The 14552-nt window shown below is 39.7% G+C and overlaps 1 pseudogene; it reads left to right on the forward strand.

Annotated features, from left to right (window-relative positions):
- Positions 1-736: 736 nt before the first annotated feature.
- Positions 737-884, forward strand: LOC143964673 (U2 spliceosomal RNA; annotated as a pseudogene).
- The last annotated feature ends 13668 nt before the right edge of the window (positions 885-14552 follow it).

Genomic DNA, 14552 nt, shown 5'->3' on the forward strand with positions numbered 1-14552 from the left:
TCCTGGTATAGTCAAGCAAATTGTTAAAAAATAAAACTAAGTCTCCTTTTACACTGGGGTGGTTTTCAGGTGCTTTAGTGCTAGAAATAGCCTCTGTTATGCGCCTGTAAACCGCCTCTCATTCATTCCAGTGTGCTTTTTCCCACTGGAGCGATGCACTTGCGGGACGGGAAAAAAAGTCCTGCAAGCAACATCTTTGGGGTGTGTTGGAAGCACTGTATAGAGTGCTCCCAAAATGCTCCTGCCCAGGAATGAATGGGCAAAACCCCTTAAAAAGCGATTTGAAAGCACAGCAAAATGGGAGTTTAAATCTCTTTTTTGGGGTTAAAAGTGCCCTGCTAGTGGCAAAAAGTGGCGCAAAAACGAGCTGTGCTTTACCCCAAACCTGCCCGCGGCCCCAGTGTGAAAGGGGTCGAAAACTGGGAATCAGTTTATTGGCCCGTTTCACCAGTGAAGCATAAAGCATCATTGTTTTACCTATATTTGGACATGGAAGAGCAGATTGTACAGGGTTTTTTTTTTCAATTTCCCAGATTTTATTTGTGGATTTCTGTGACATTTCAAGCATGTCTTTTTTTTTGGTGATTGGTACTTTCACAATAAAAGACAATCATGAGCTTTCATGAACATGTCTCTTACCACTTGAGGATGTGGTTATGGACCTGATTACTTTGTTCTATTTTCTAAACAACAAAATGGAACTGAGGATTGCTTAGTTGAATTTGTCTTCCTATTTATCGCTTCTTGGCTTTTTGGCTGAGATCAAGTGTAGTAATTTGTCTTACAATTTGTATCACTGAAATTTGTAGATTCTTAAAATATCTGCAATCATTGCAAGATAAGTTGTGTTTTTCAAAAACTCTAATCATGGCAGCTAATCTCCTGATGGGGTTTCTGATCCAAATACAGAAAGTGCTAATATATAATTATACATAGCACTGATATTAGCAGCTAACAGTGGAGGGCAGCAGATCCCTACACTTACATGCCCTTTTATATCCCCCCCCCCCCCCCAGGTCAACAGTGGGTGTATTTCCTATGACCTGGTGTCAGTTTGATGTTCCAAGTCTATGTTTAAGATATGTATAGATCTCCTGCTTTGGTGATTTATGTGAAAAAGTACATGGAATTAAAAAAGCTATCATTTTATTTGTTGATTCAAACATACGGAGAGTTTTGCATTGGGAAAAACAGCAGAAAAGCAACAATTGTATGGTACTGCAAAAAGCAGAGGCTAAGCATGTCGAATCAAATATGACTGCCACCATGTACAAGTACAATTATAAACTGAATATGAATACTATAGTTTAATAGGCAATATACACCCAGCAATAGCCAATAGTGGGTGTCAGCCCCAATTTGTGTACAACATGGTCCACAAAGGGAAGGGGGAATGGTGAGGAGGAGCACTGGGGCTTTGTGATACCCAGATATTTTAAATAGTCATACACAGTAATTAAAGTATAAAACAAGCATTTATTTACCAAGCAATTCCAACGTTTTTTCGACCAGTGTGGTATTCTTCAGGGATTGCCCTTAGATAATACAATGGAGGATTCCCTAAAGTGAACAAACACAATAAGTATGCTACATAACCAAATGTACATGAACAAACATCTAGCGGAAACAGCATCTACCATAACAAGAATTCATGTAGACTTATATAGCTGATAAACATCTAGAGGCAACAGTATATTCCATAAAAAGAGCGCATGTAGACTTACATACGTAACTGTACACACTGCAAATTGATTGGTGATGCCGGAGATTATCCAGAGTGGAGGTGGAGCATAGGAATATCGCAAGATCGCACTCTTGTTATGGTATATGCTGTTCCCTCTAGATGTTTGTAGTCCACAAATAAGCACAAGCAACTGGATGGTAGAATAAATGGATGTTTTATGGTAAGACAATTAAACAATGCATGCATCAGTAGACAGGCAATTTAACATGTTTAACCCCCCTGGCGGTATTCCCGAGTCTGGCTCGGGGTGGAGATTCTGTATCAAAAGCGGTAACCCCAAGCCAGACTCGGGACCGCATCGCTGAATGCAGGGAGAGGTTTACTTACCTCCCCTGGATCCAGCGATGTCCCCCCCGCTGTACTAGCGAGCGTTGCGGCGCACGGGGACGGAGAACGGCGCCAAATTCAAAACGTGAAACACACACATTACATACAGTATAATGTAATCTTACAGATTACATTGCTGTATGTAATAATTTAACATCCCCTTTGTCCCTAGTGTTCTTTCCAGTTTCCTGCATGCAGTTTTATCTTATAAAAACTGTTATTTATGCCTGGAAACTGGAGATTGTCCATAGCAACCAAAACTGTCCCTTTACATCAAAAATGGTTTTAGACCAGCTTGAAAACAGTGATAATAAATTAGAATCACTCACAGAATTAAGCGATAGCGATTTGTGGGAAGATCCATCATCAAATATTGAAAAGTAATGACAGTGACAATTCTGCAACTGAGCAAATTTCGGTGTTTTTGACGTGATTACATTATTGAATAATTTTTATTATTGTTATATTATTATTTGTTATAATTATTTATAGTTATTTATTATATTATAATTTATCATTTCATTTTTCAAACTTTATCATACCCGGGATGTCTGCTAGACTCTGGTTTGGACAGATTTAAGTTAGTTATTCCTAAGAATTACAGGACTACAATATAAAACGCCAAATTTCCATGCAAAGTAATTGTACCACTTTCAGCACCTAAAATCTGAAATAATCGTACCCCCAGGGAGGTTAAAGAGGCTGTACTAGCTAATGTGAACACTGATCCATAAAATGGGGATTGACTGAACTGTAGCAATGCTAAAACAAATTTTAAATGATGGAAAGAAAAGTAAAATGATTGACATTAACTAACCCATAAAAAATAAATGTATTTGTGTGCATGCTACACATACAGTCCCAATAGTGGGTGAGTGTTCCTAACAAAGGGTTGGCTATAAAGTACCTGGTGCCTAATTGTCAGTATTAGCTGGCTATCATTGGGGCCCTTCTGTAAGATGATGCAATGGATGGCTAATAGCGATCAGTTGTCCCAGAAGTCTCATTCATCATGATCAAGTCCTCATGGCAATGAGTCTCCCCAGCTCTGGCCCCGAGACACAGCGACTCTCTGTGGCTCAGTCTCTCAGCTCCTTGGGTACTTGAAGCACAGGAGAGGGTCTGCACACTCCCCTTGGTGGAGTGCTGGCAGGTCTGCGCCACTCTGCTTCCCTTTGGCCAAGACCCCACTCAATCGTAATTTGCCTGGTAAAATCTCTAAAAGTCTCTCTTCCCCTAGTTTGCAGGAATCACTGGGTGTTGAAGGCCAAGCCCAGATTAGTCTGTCCATCGCTCCTTCTAGAATTACAGGTCCCTTGATCATTTCCCTTTATATTTGATTGGTCCACCACCCTGCTGGTAGGAGGAAAGGGGGGATTTCATAGAAAGTTGCTCCAGCAACACAGCAGTGGCAAGGAGAGAGGGAAGATTGGGCACAGAGGGAAGATTGGGGACAGAGTACATAGCCCTCTCTGCCACGCACAGCCTGCCGCACAGTGCTGGGGGGCACCCAGATATTTAAAAAAACTTAGCAATGGATTGCACAGACATGTCATAAAGGAACTTCTACTTTGATTATCGGGTATGAGGCAACTATCATTTACTATTTTTAACCTACTTGATATGATAGTCACTAATGTCAAAAAAACATAAATACAAAAAGAAGTGCTCTGTGTAAGAGAGCATACACATAAAGGAAGGTATTTGGAGTAGCACTGCAAGGATAGCGAGGGATTATTACTGGAAATGTTTTGTATGTACAAATTGGAAAAAAATTGTTATGTATAATTACTGTTTTTCTGTTCTCTACACAGAAATATACAATGTAACAAAACTAAGCTCCTGGTGTCATGCTATAGGCTTTCACTACACTGCACAATACATTTGCACTATATAAAGGAAAAACAATAGTCATTATAATCATTGTCATCATACTAATAATAATATTAGCAGAGATCTGTGGTGGCCATTCTACTCGATGCTCAACAGTTGGGATATCCCTGTCATCCAAAAAAGACTAGACTAGGGTATTTCAGGCTCCAAGGCTCTGATGTGGTAGACGAGGAAGATTATGACCATCAATCATGCTCTCTATCCTTTCAGTTATGTTGACAGGTTATACCGTCAATGCAGCATATGAAGAAGAGAAATACTAGGTAAGTATGATAAGCACAGTGTAGAAGATATGATCACATGAAGTAGCCAAGGCTCATTTGCAGAGGAAAGATAAAAAAAGAAGCAGAAATATAGAAAAGAGCTGGGGATAACCACTGTTTGCCATTCCTTGAAAAACACAGGCAGAAATAACAAGAAAAGTCAGTTAAAGAGAGGAATACTAAAAAAGATTAAAATGAGTTTCCACTGGCTGTACATAATTACTAAGTATTGCTTTTCTAAAGTATAACTATGATCACCTAATCACCTGCTGCAAGAAAATAATGCAGACTATAATAGACACAAACAGAAACAATGGCACACCCAACTTTGCAAGGTCTTATTTGTCAACTGTTTCCAAAGATCTTATAGGATTACTGCCTTCCGAGACAAATATTTACTGTCTAGCATTTCAGATACAACAGTGGTTCACAAGTAATAAATGTGGTTAGTTAATGTCTTAAGAAGAACACCAAATTACAGGAACAGTGGGAAAAGATTACACAGTGCCTCGAAAAAGTATTTATACCCCTTGACATTTTCCACATTTTGTCATGTTACAACCAAAAACTTAAATGTATTTTATTGGGATTTTATGTGATAGACCAACACAAAGTGACACATAATTGTGGAGTGGAAGGAAAATGCTAAATGTTTTTCAAATTATTTTACAAATAAATATCTGAAAAGTGTAGCGTACATTTGTATTCAGCCCCCCTGAGTTAATACTTTGTAGAACCACCACAATTACAGCTGCAAGTCTTTTTGGGTATGTCTCTACCATCTAGAGTGACATGTTTGCCCATTCTTGTTTGCAAAATAGCTCAAGCTCTGTCAGATTGGATGGAGAGCATCTGTGAACAGCAATTTTAAAGTCGTTGCCACATATTCTTAATTGGATTTAGGTCTGCTCTGGACCTTGACTGAGCCATTCTAACACATGAATATGCTTACATCTAAAATATAATATGCATTAGGATAAAAAGCCTTCTGTGTGCAGCAGCCTCCCCTAACACTTACCTGAGGTCCCTCTCTGTCCAGCGATGTCCAGGAGTGTCTCAGTTGTCCAAGATTCTCCCTCCTGATTGGGTGAAACACAGTAGCAGCACCACTGGCTGGCGCTGCTGTCAGTCAAGGTCAGCTATCCAATCAGGGGAGAGAGGGGGCAGGGCCGAATTGGGGCTCCATGTCTGGACACAGGGAGCTGTGACTTGGCTCGGATGCCCCCATAGCAAGCTGCTTGCTATGGGGGCACTGAACAGGAGGGAGGGGCCAGAATCACAGAAGAGGGACCCGAGAAGAGGAGGATCTGGGCTTCTCTGTGCAAATCCACTGCAACAGAGCAGGCAAGTATGACATGTTTGTTATTTTTATAGGAAATAAAACAAGTAACCCCTTGTAATGTACTTTTATTGGTTTATTGCCTGCTGAATCTGCTTGAAGAGTCTTTATTTTCCACTTCCTGTAACAGACCAAGCTGTCAAGAAAAAGTGGATTAGAATTTTTGGACAAACAATTTAACATTCATGTGCATACTCCCAATGGTCAGTTTTTGTTCATATAGGTAAAACCTTTATCCTAAAAGAAAAATAAACCTGTTGCTGTAACTGCCTATTAAATGTTTGCTGCATTTAGGGCTTTCTAAAGAGAAAACATTTTTTCTTTTTGGATAGAGTAAAGGAGGGTTATAACCCCTCTCAGATTTTTTTGCCATCTGTAACCCATTGGGGAGATCTCTCTTCATGCCCTGTCTCATAGCCAAAACAGGAAATGAGAAGAAATCCTTTCAAATTGAGGAAAAACCCTATTTTCACAAGGGTCACCAGAACTAGTGTCCCCATTAGAAGATGTCCCTTCTATTGTCATGGGGGATATCCCAAAATGTGTGATTTTTATTAACTTTTAATAAAAATGGTAAACACAACAAATAGAAAGGGTTAATCTTTTTATCTTTTTAATAAAGACACAGACAGCAATAACAACCTAAGTGGTAGAGGGGTGCTGGACACAGATTTTATAGACTTTATCAAAATTTGGACAAATTCATTACTTGAGCTCAAATGGCCTGTATTCAGCAGCTCACTGCAAAGAGGAGAATTTGACAGGAAAAAACATTCATCCAAGCTGAGAAATCCAAGTGTGATAGGTCAAAGACAGCACCAACAACCTTAATAAAGCGGGGTTAAACCCATACAGATGGTTTTCCTGATAGGGATTGGTTCTGTTGGGAAAAAACATGTTCTATTTCCAAATGGAAAAAAAAGTCAGATGAGGCATATACACAATTGGAATATACGATAAAAAGATTCCGTTGGACTTTGTCTGTCAGACATTCTGCTCGTGTGTACATGGCATAAGTATTTTTGAAGTGATGTCATTCCTATCCTTACTTTCCCTTATATTGCAGATAACAATAGGCATCAGGCATCGTGGATGTACATCATGGAACCTTTTAGGGGTATATCGGAATCTGGAAGTCCCCTTAGCAATAAGGGGGCCCCCAGATACCACCCCCCTCCCGGTTAATGAGTAATGCCCCTAATGATCTCCTATGTATTTTTGGGGACCTTTACAGGCATACCCCACTTTTAAGTACGCAATGGGGGTTATTTACTAAACCTGGAAAGTGCAAAATCAGGCTCACTTATGCATAGAAACCAATGAGCTTCTAACCCCAGCTTGTTCAATTAAGCTTTGGTAAAAAAACCTGGAAGCTCATTGGTTTCTTTGCAGAAGTGAGCCTGATTTTGCACTTTTCAGCTTTAGTAAATAAACCCCATTGTGTACTTAAAAGTGGGGTATGCCTGTAATGTCTGTGTGCCTTTTTCTTTTTAAATGAGTAATTTCCTTTGTAAATGTCAGTGCTTTAAAAAATCACTGCTTCTGGCTGAATGGAATTTTAAACATTTTATTTTGCGTTGGTACATGCCCCCCATGTCCACCCAGTCCATGCTGTTATTTTGACACTCCTTTGCTTATTAGGCCAGAAAATGGACATCTTTGATTTGAAAGATTCAGTTCTTATTGACTTCAGTGGTGTTTTGGATTGGAATCTGGACTACTTTTAATTTGCCAAACCCTGCTCAAACCGAACCCAGGGTTTAGGATCCCTAAATATCAATGTGGCTACTGAGAACCCACCCTTTTATAGTGAAAGGGCTGGTGTATTCAATATCCCCCTTTTTTACCCTTCTAAGTCAGCTAACTTAACGTCAAATGCGAGTTAGTGCATTATGGTTACTATGGAGAATTTTTGCATTTGTTTACTAGGTCTGCGGACCATGAACGCCAAGAATTCACTTTTAATCTGTGTTAGTAGTATACCCAAACCTTACCCTTAGTAAACATACTAAAGAATTATTTACTGAGATACAACTTAAATAACTTAAACCCCTAGTGCCTAACCTTTGGTCCTTGTTTTGGGACCATTGGACCCCAGCAGTCTTTAGTGAGAGTGGAGCATTGATTTGTAAAAGGGTATAGCAGAATAACATGTCCCCGGTCTCTCACTGTCTCCAGTCTTTAACCAAACCTGTAGAATATCCACAGTCTCTGATGAGAGTTTTCTACAGCATGTTGGTAGCTTCTGACAGTCCTGGCTAGCTTTACATATACCGATCAATGTGAGTGAACCTTGAGTGATGTCGAGGGCCACAATTCAAGCCCTACATACCTTAAAAGTTGACAAACTCCAATTTAGACACTGGGAGAAACTGCTGAAGGAATAATTTCTTTGTTGGCCACTATCCTGTTTGGTGCAAAATCGAAAGTTCCTCCCATAAATGAAAAATAAATTAACCCAATTGCAGGTAATTTATGGAAACAAGGCATCATGTTGAAATTATCTGAAATTGAGAAAGTAATTAATGGTATAGGTAATATTAGGTATTAAAATAATAATTTTCCTAGCTTTAAAGGTCAAATACTGAAAGTGTTAGAACTTAACCTCCCTGGCGGCAATCCTGATTCTGGCTCTGGGTTAATTTTCCTTACCAAAATCTGTAACCCCGAGCCACACTACTATCCCAGTACTGTTACTTACTTTGTCCCTACGATCCTCAGATGTCCTCCCGCTGTGTCGTCCGAGCGAGGCATCCATTTTCGGGGTTCCCTTCACTGTGAGCGTTGTGACGCGGGGAGGCGGGCGTGCAGGAAATTTAAAAAAGTTCAAAACATAACATACACACAGTATATTGTAATCTGTTAGAATTAGATTACTGTATCAAATAATTTCACCTCAATTTTGTCCGGTGCCCTGCCTGCACTTTTACTGTTCTTTCTACCTGGAAACTTGAGAGATCCCATGGCATCCAAAAAGCGCCCCTTTAGATCAAAAGTGGTTTTAGACCAGCTAGAAAACAGTGATAATGAATTAGAATCACTTGCAGAATTTAGCAATATTGATTTGTGGGGAAATTCATCATCAGACACTGAAAGTGACGACAGCGACAATTCTGCAACTGAGCTCAGTGATGTGTGAGCTTGGTGCTCTATTGACTGTGGTATGAATCAGGCAGCGCCCACAAGATTCCCCTTTACTGAAGCATCTGATATGAAAGTAGACATTGAACATTACAACCCCTTGACATACTTACAATTATTTCTGACCGATGAGGTTATTGAAAAAATTGTTACGGAGACAAATCAGTACAAAGAGCATCAATTAGCTACTACACATGGGAAGATTCCAAGAAGCAGAAAGTGGAAACCAGTGACCAAAGATGACATTTTTAAATTGGTAGGCCTAATAATACTTCCGAGAGTGGTGGGGAAACCTCTGCAGAAGTGGTATTAGACAACTAATGAATTACTTGCCACTCCATTCTTTGGCACGGTCATGTCAGAATACAAATTTTCCTTGATCATTAAATATTTACACTTTGAAAACATTGAAGAAAGTGATGAAACTACTCATCCTGCACCAAAACTAGCACAATTTGCCGTAAAATCCTTTATACTATGCAAATTGTCAACTGGCTACATTTGGAATTCAGTACCCGGGATGTCTACTAGACTCTTGTTTGGACAGATTTAAGTGAGTTATTCCTAAAGCCTCATACACACGATAGGACTTTGTACAAACTTTCCCTTGGATTTTTGTACAAAGGGCGTCGGCCCTGAACTTGTATTGCATACACACAGCAGGACTTTTTCAGCCAACTTTCACCAAATCATGTGGTTTTTCTGCTCTTTACCGCCACCTTTGGTCAACTTCTGTATTGTTGTCTGATCTTTTGCATTGGTTCTGAGCATGCCTGTTTGTACTTTGTACAAAAGTCCTATGGTTTTCTGTACACACGATCAGACTTTGCTCCATCGGACTTTTGTTGCCAGAAAGTTTGTCCGTTCGCACAGCCAACAAAAGTCAGATGAAAACCAAAAAAGTTTGTCCGATGGAGCGTACACACGGTCGGATGTTGCTCCAAAACAGCTAATTTGCATGTTTGTTGTCAAAAAGTCTGATCGTGTGTATGGGCCTTAAGAATTACAGGCGTACAATATAAAACAACACATTTCCATGCAAAACAATGTACTGCTTTGACATTCAAAAATACTGACATAATCAGAACACCAGTGAGGTTAGGGCACAACTGTAAAAACAGTAAAACTTGTCTTTTAATGCATACCCCTATGCCCTAAACATGGCCCACCTGGTCCAATTTTTACCTCTGTCCCAGGCGATCTTCACTGTGCAACCCTTCCTTCTGAAAGCATCCCTGCCAGATCCCTTTCAACTTGTGCTTGGTTCTTGTTGGGGCCCATTCAATCCTCTAGGGCAGTGATGGTGAACCTTGGCACCCCAGATGTTTTGGAACTACATTTCCCATGATGCTCAACTACATTACAGATTGCATGAGCATCATAGGAAATGTAATTCCAAAACATCTGGAGTGCCAAGGTGCGCCATCAATGCTATAGGGAGATGAGTTCATGGTGGCTTCCAGCAGTCCTGCAGAGTATGGCTTTCCCCATAGGCATAAATGGTGCCATGGTGTGCATGTGTAGAATGAAGAGGGCCCAACGGGGATGCTTTTGGAAGAAAGATTGTGTGGGGCCAGGCAGGGCCACACAGCAAAAATTGCTGAAAGGTGGATAGCGGTAAGTATCAGACCAAGTGGGCTGCACTTAGTGAGGTGGAGGCATTCCTTTCAGGACAACATACAGTTGTCCTTACAATTGGATAAAAACTTGAGGAGTATTTGTATTTGCTGCTAACTTTTCTTCTTTTTTTTTAAACACTACTAAAGTTCCACTTTATTTCTTGCCTATTCATGGTAGCAGAGTGCTCATATGCTCAACATACAATGCAGGGAATGTTACTAAATAACTGATAAGAATTTAAATGATTGAAAAAAGTTATGCTTCCCTTTAAATGTGTCTTTCCAGATATCTTGTAGAAAATACAGTTTCTTCCCTTTATATAGCCTCTTATATATTTTTCTCAGGTAAATCACCCATAAAACCCTATGGCATTGTACATCATCTACTGGGGATTAGAGAAATATACTACTTTCTATTACTTTCTGGAATTAAAGGGTTATACAGAATCTTAGTACAGTTTTCATAGTCAGTCACTTTTTTTCACCTACTTTCGAGCACTTTAAGTTAGCGAGATGTTTTAAAGCTAGTAACATCCTATGTAATTTCAGCTCATAAAGTCACTGTGTACCATTTTTAAGAAGTGGGCATTTCAGAAAAGCTTCTTATCTAGTGGCTGAAATGCTTTATTATCCAGACACAAGTTGGCCGGCTTTCTTATCAGATGCTAGATAACAATCATGCTGAAATAGCTCCTGATAGAATAGATCCAGTGCTCAATAAAAAGAATGTTACATTTCTACTTCTGCTTATTTTATCTTCCTGGGCAGGCTGGGTCTGATAAACAGAATTGTACACATGGTAGGTAATCATCAGCAGCAATCAGCAGAATGAATTTTACACTAAACTTCACCGTGACATATGGATTAGTAAATGGGAAATCATTATTACATATTGGTTTACAACTACATCTCCACGGGGAACAGTTCATTCAAAGGTACCAAAATATTTGCACCACATGTACTGTATACATCTTATGGGCAGCAAAGAGGAAGTGAACAGTATAAGCTAGGATATGAAAGCACACAGATTTAAAATGATAGTATACTGAATGTAATAAATTGGAATAGTAGTGTTACCATGTATTATTCAAAAAGACTTCTTAAGTGCGGTAAGCTATAGCAACCAATCAGATTTCATTCTGTAGTTATATAAAGTCAGCAAACTGAACTTTAATGGCATTGCATGTGAAGTGCCTTTTCTTCTCTGAAATCCTAAGAAAAATTGGCAGCTTTGCCTGCTGGGACTATGAATTTCCCCCTTTCCCCTGCCGGGCTACACAGAATTTATTTTCCCAGCAAAACAATGCTGCTACCTTGACTTACAAGAGTGTGTCCAAATGCTAAGGTAGGCCCGGGTTTAAACTATTGTAATTCTGTGAGCTGTGTTTACACGGGCATGGCAGCCCATTCATTTGAATGAGTTGCTGTGTCTGTGTTTCAGGGAAATTGCATGATGCAATTGCTTTGCTTTGTGTACTGGCCCTAACCATTTGGTGGAGGGGAGATTATGGTGTGGGTTTGCTTTTCAGGGGATAGGCTTGGCCCCTTAGTTCCAGTGATGGGAACTCTTAATTTTTTACAATCATTTGTAGAGAATTCTGATTGGACAAAGTGCCACGCATGCTCAGATCAAATTACGAGACCAAGCTATTGGCTACTAGCCTCAGCATAGTCCAGTCGTAACGAACGAATGGATTTTCCGACAACTTTGTCCGACCGTGTGTATGCAACACCAGTTTCGGGCCAAAATCCGTCGGAAAAAATCCGACGAATTTTGTGGTTGGAATATCCAACCATGTGTACAAGGCATTAGGCTGGGATGCCATTAATGTTCATGTGCGTGTAAAGGCATGCCTCTCAATACTTTTGGTAATATAGCGTAAATGATATACAGTATACCGTATTTTTCCGTGTATAAGACGCCCCCATGTATAAGACGCCCCCCACTTTTGCAACCCAGAATTAAGAAATCCATATTTTAAACAGGTAAAACAGAACACAGTTTTATTTAGTAATTAAAGTTTACATACCAGTATATTATGCATCATATCACTTTATTCAACCTCTGTTGCATCAATGTTCTCTTCTTCATCACTAGTTCCAGACAGAATTTCTTCAACTTCTTTTGCATCACTGCTGTCTTCTGAGTCACTGTCTAAATATGTGAGATCATCCTCAGTTCCGTCCATTTCATTGCTGATTCCACATTTCTTGAAGGACTTCACAATCACCTCTTGTTTGACGCCATGCCATGAGTTTAGGACCCAATTGCAGACCTCGGTAATGGTTGGTTTTTTCACTCTTCCTGCCGGGGTCAAGTTATCACCTGCTTTTTGCATCTATCTTCTCCATTCTTCTCTCATCAGGACCTTAAATGGCTTGTTGATTGAAACATCTAGTGGCTGTAGCTGACCTGTAAGTCCACCAGGAATAACTGCTAGGTGTGTTCGCAAATCTGATGCAACCCTTTTAGTCTTTTCTGTTAAATGTGCTCGGAATTGATCAAAGATAAGCAGAGCTGGCTTCTTTAAGAGCCCTCCAGGTCTTCTGGACCAAACCTTTGCAAACCAAATGGCCATAATGTCTTCATTCATCCATCCCTTCTCTTGAACTTGCACAATAATGCCAGGTGGTATGGTCTCTTTAGGATAGGTTTTCCTCTTGAAAATAAGCATAGGAGGCAGTTTAGTACCATCTGCACAGCATGAAAGCACAGCAGTATAGTGTGTCTTTTCATGGCCACTTGTTTTTATTGGCACTGTTTTGATTCCTTTCACATCAACAGTTCTGTTGGAAGGCACATCAAAATTGAGAGGGACCTCATCCATGTTTGCAATCTGACTTGGTTCAAAATCATATTTTTTCCGAAGTTTTATGACATAGGAGTGAAACTGTTGGATTTTATCCTCGTAAACTGGTGGCATTTTCTGAGCTAACTTTGTTTGTGTTCTCATGGCCAGCCCTTCTCTCCTCATGAAATTGAAGCACCATTTTGCCTTTCCTGTAAAATCAACAATGTTCATTTCGCCTGCAAACATTCTTGCCTGACATTGAATAAGTTTGGTTGACACACATAAGCCACTCTGGCGCTGCTCCAAAATCCAAGTTTTAAGCCTCTGCTCCAAATTTGGCCATTTTGCTGGTTTTCCCCTTAAGGCCTTCTTCTTTTTTGGCATCTTAAGGAGTTGCTCTTCCTGTTTTCTCCACTGTCTGATCATACTCTCAGTGGGGGGAGGTCCAAACTGTCTCTCTGCAGCTCTATTCCCATGCTCTTTTGCATAGCTAACTACACTGAGTTTGAATTTTGCAGAATAAGACAGTCTCTTACTTTTATTACCGGTATTCTGTGACATCTTGGGCTCAAAACGCTCCGCTCTCTGCATCTGCGCAGTCTCCACGTCGAACGGGATCGCATCTGCGCACTCTCCACCTCCGCCTCTACCTCCAGCTGACGTCACTAGCATACAGCTCGTGATTGGAGGAAGCCGTTCGTAAGCTACCCACCATCTACGCACCCGCGCGGCTCTCTCCCAGGCTGACTGACCGTGTATAAGATGCTGCTCGAATTTCAGCCTAGCAATTTAAGGATAAAGTACACGGGAAAATACGGTATGATGTATATATATCTATATATATATATATATATATATAGATATATATATAGATATATATATAGATATATATCTATATATATATATATATATATATATATATATATATATATATATATATATATATATATATATCTATATATATATATATATATATATATATCTATATATATATATATATATATATATATATATATATATATATATATATATATATGAAAAGCATCCTGGACTTTGTAATATGAAAGCCCATCATTTTCTTTTTACTTTCCTATGAGCCCACCAAAACACGAGGTGATGAGAGGCCTCATCACAGACAGCAATAAAAAAAAACCTTACAGTGGTTCCAATACTCCCCAATGTATGTAAAATGAAAATGTTGTCACATACCTGGCATTTGTTCCCCTTTAATATTTCATATCTGGTATGTTTTACCCCAGCCATTGTTGGTACATCCATCTGAACTGACTCTAGTGCTTCAGCTCCAAGTATCACCCCGTCCTCTTAAATAATTAGGGGTCTTCTGTCCAACCCTATGCTTCTTCCTCTGGCATTGGGTAGTTCAGTGCTTCAGAGCACCACGCTCATAAAATTATGTGTGGGACCTGTTCTATG

This window comes from Lithobates pipiens, unplaced genomic scaffold, assembly GCF_037356315.1.
Source record: "Lithobates pipiens isolate NorthernLeopardFrog02 unplaced genomic scaffold, aLitPip1_a1.2 Scaffold_8, whole genome shotgun sequence".
NCBI classification, from domain to species: domain Eukaryota; kingdom Metazoa; phylum Chordata; class Amphibia; order Anura; family Ranidae; genus Lithobates; species Lithobates pipiens.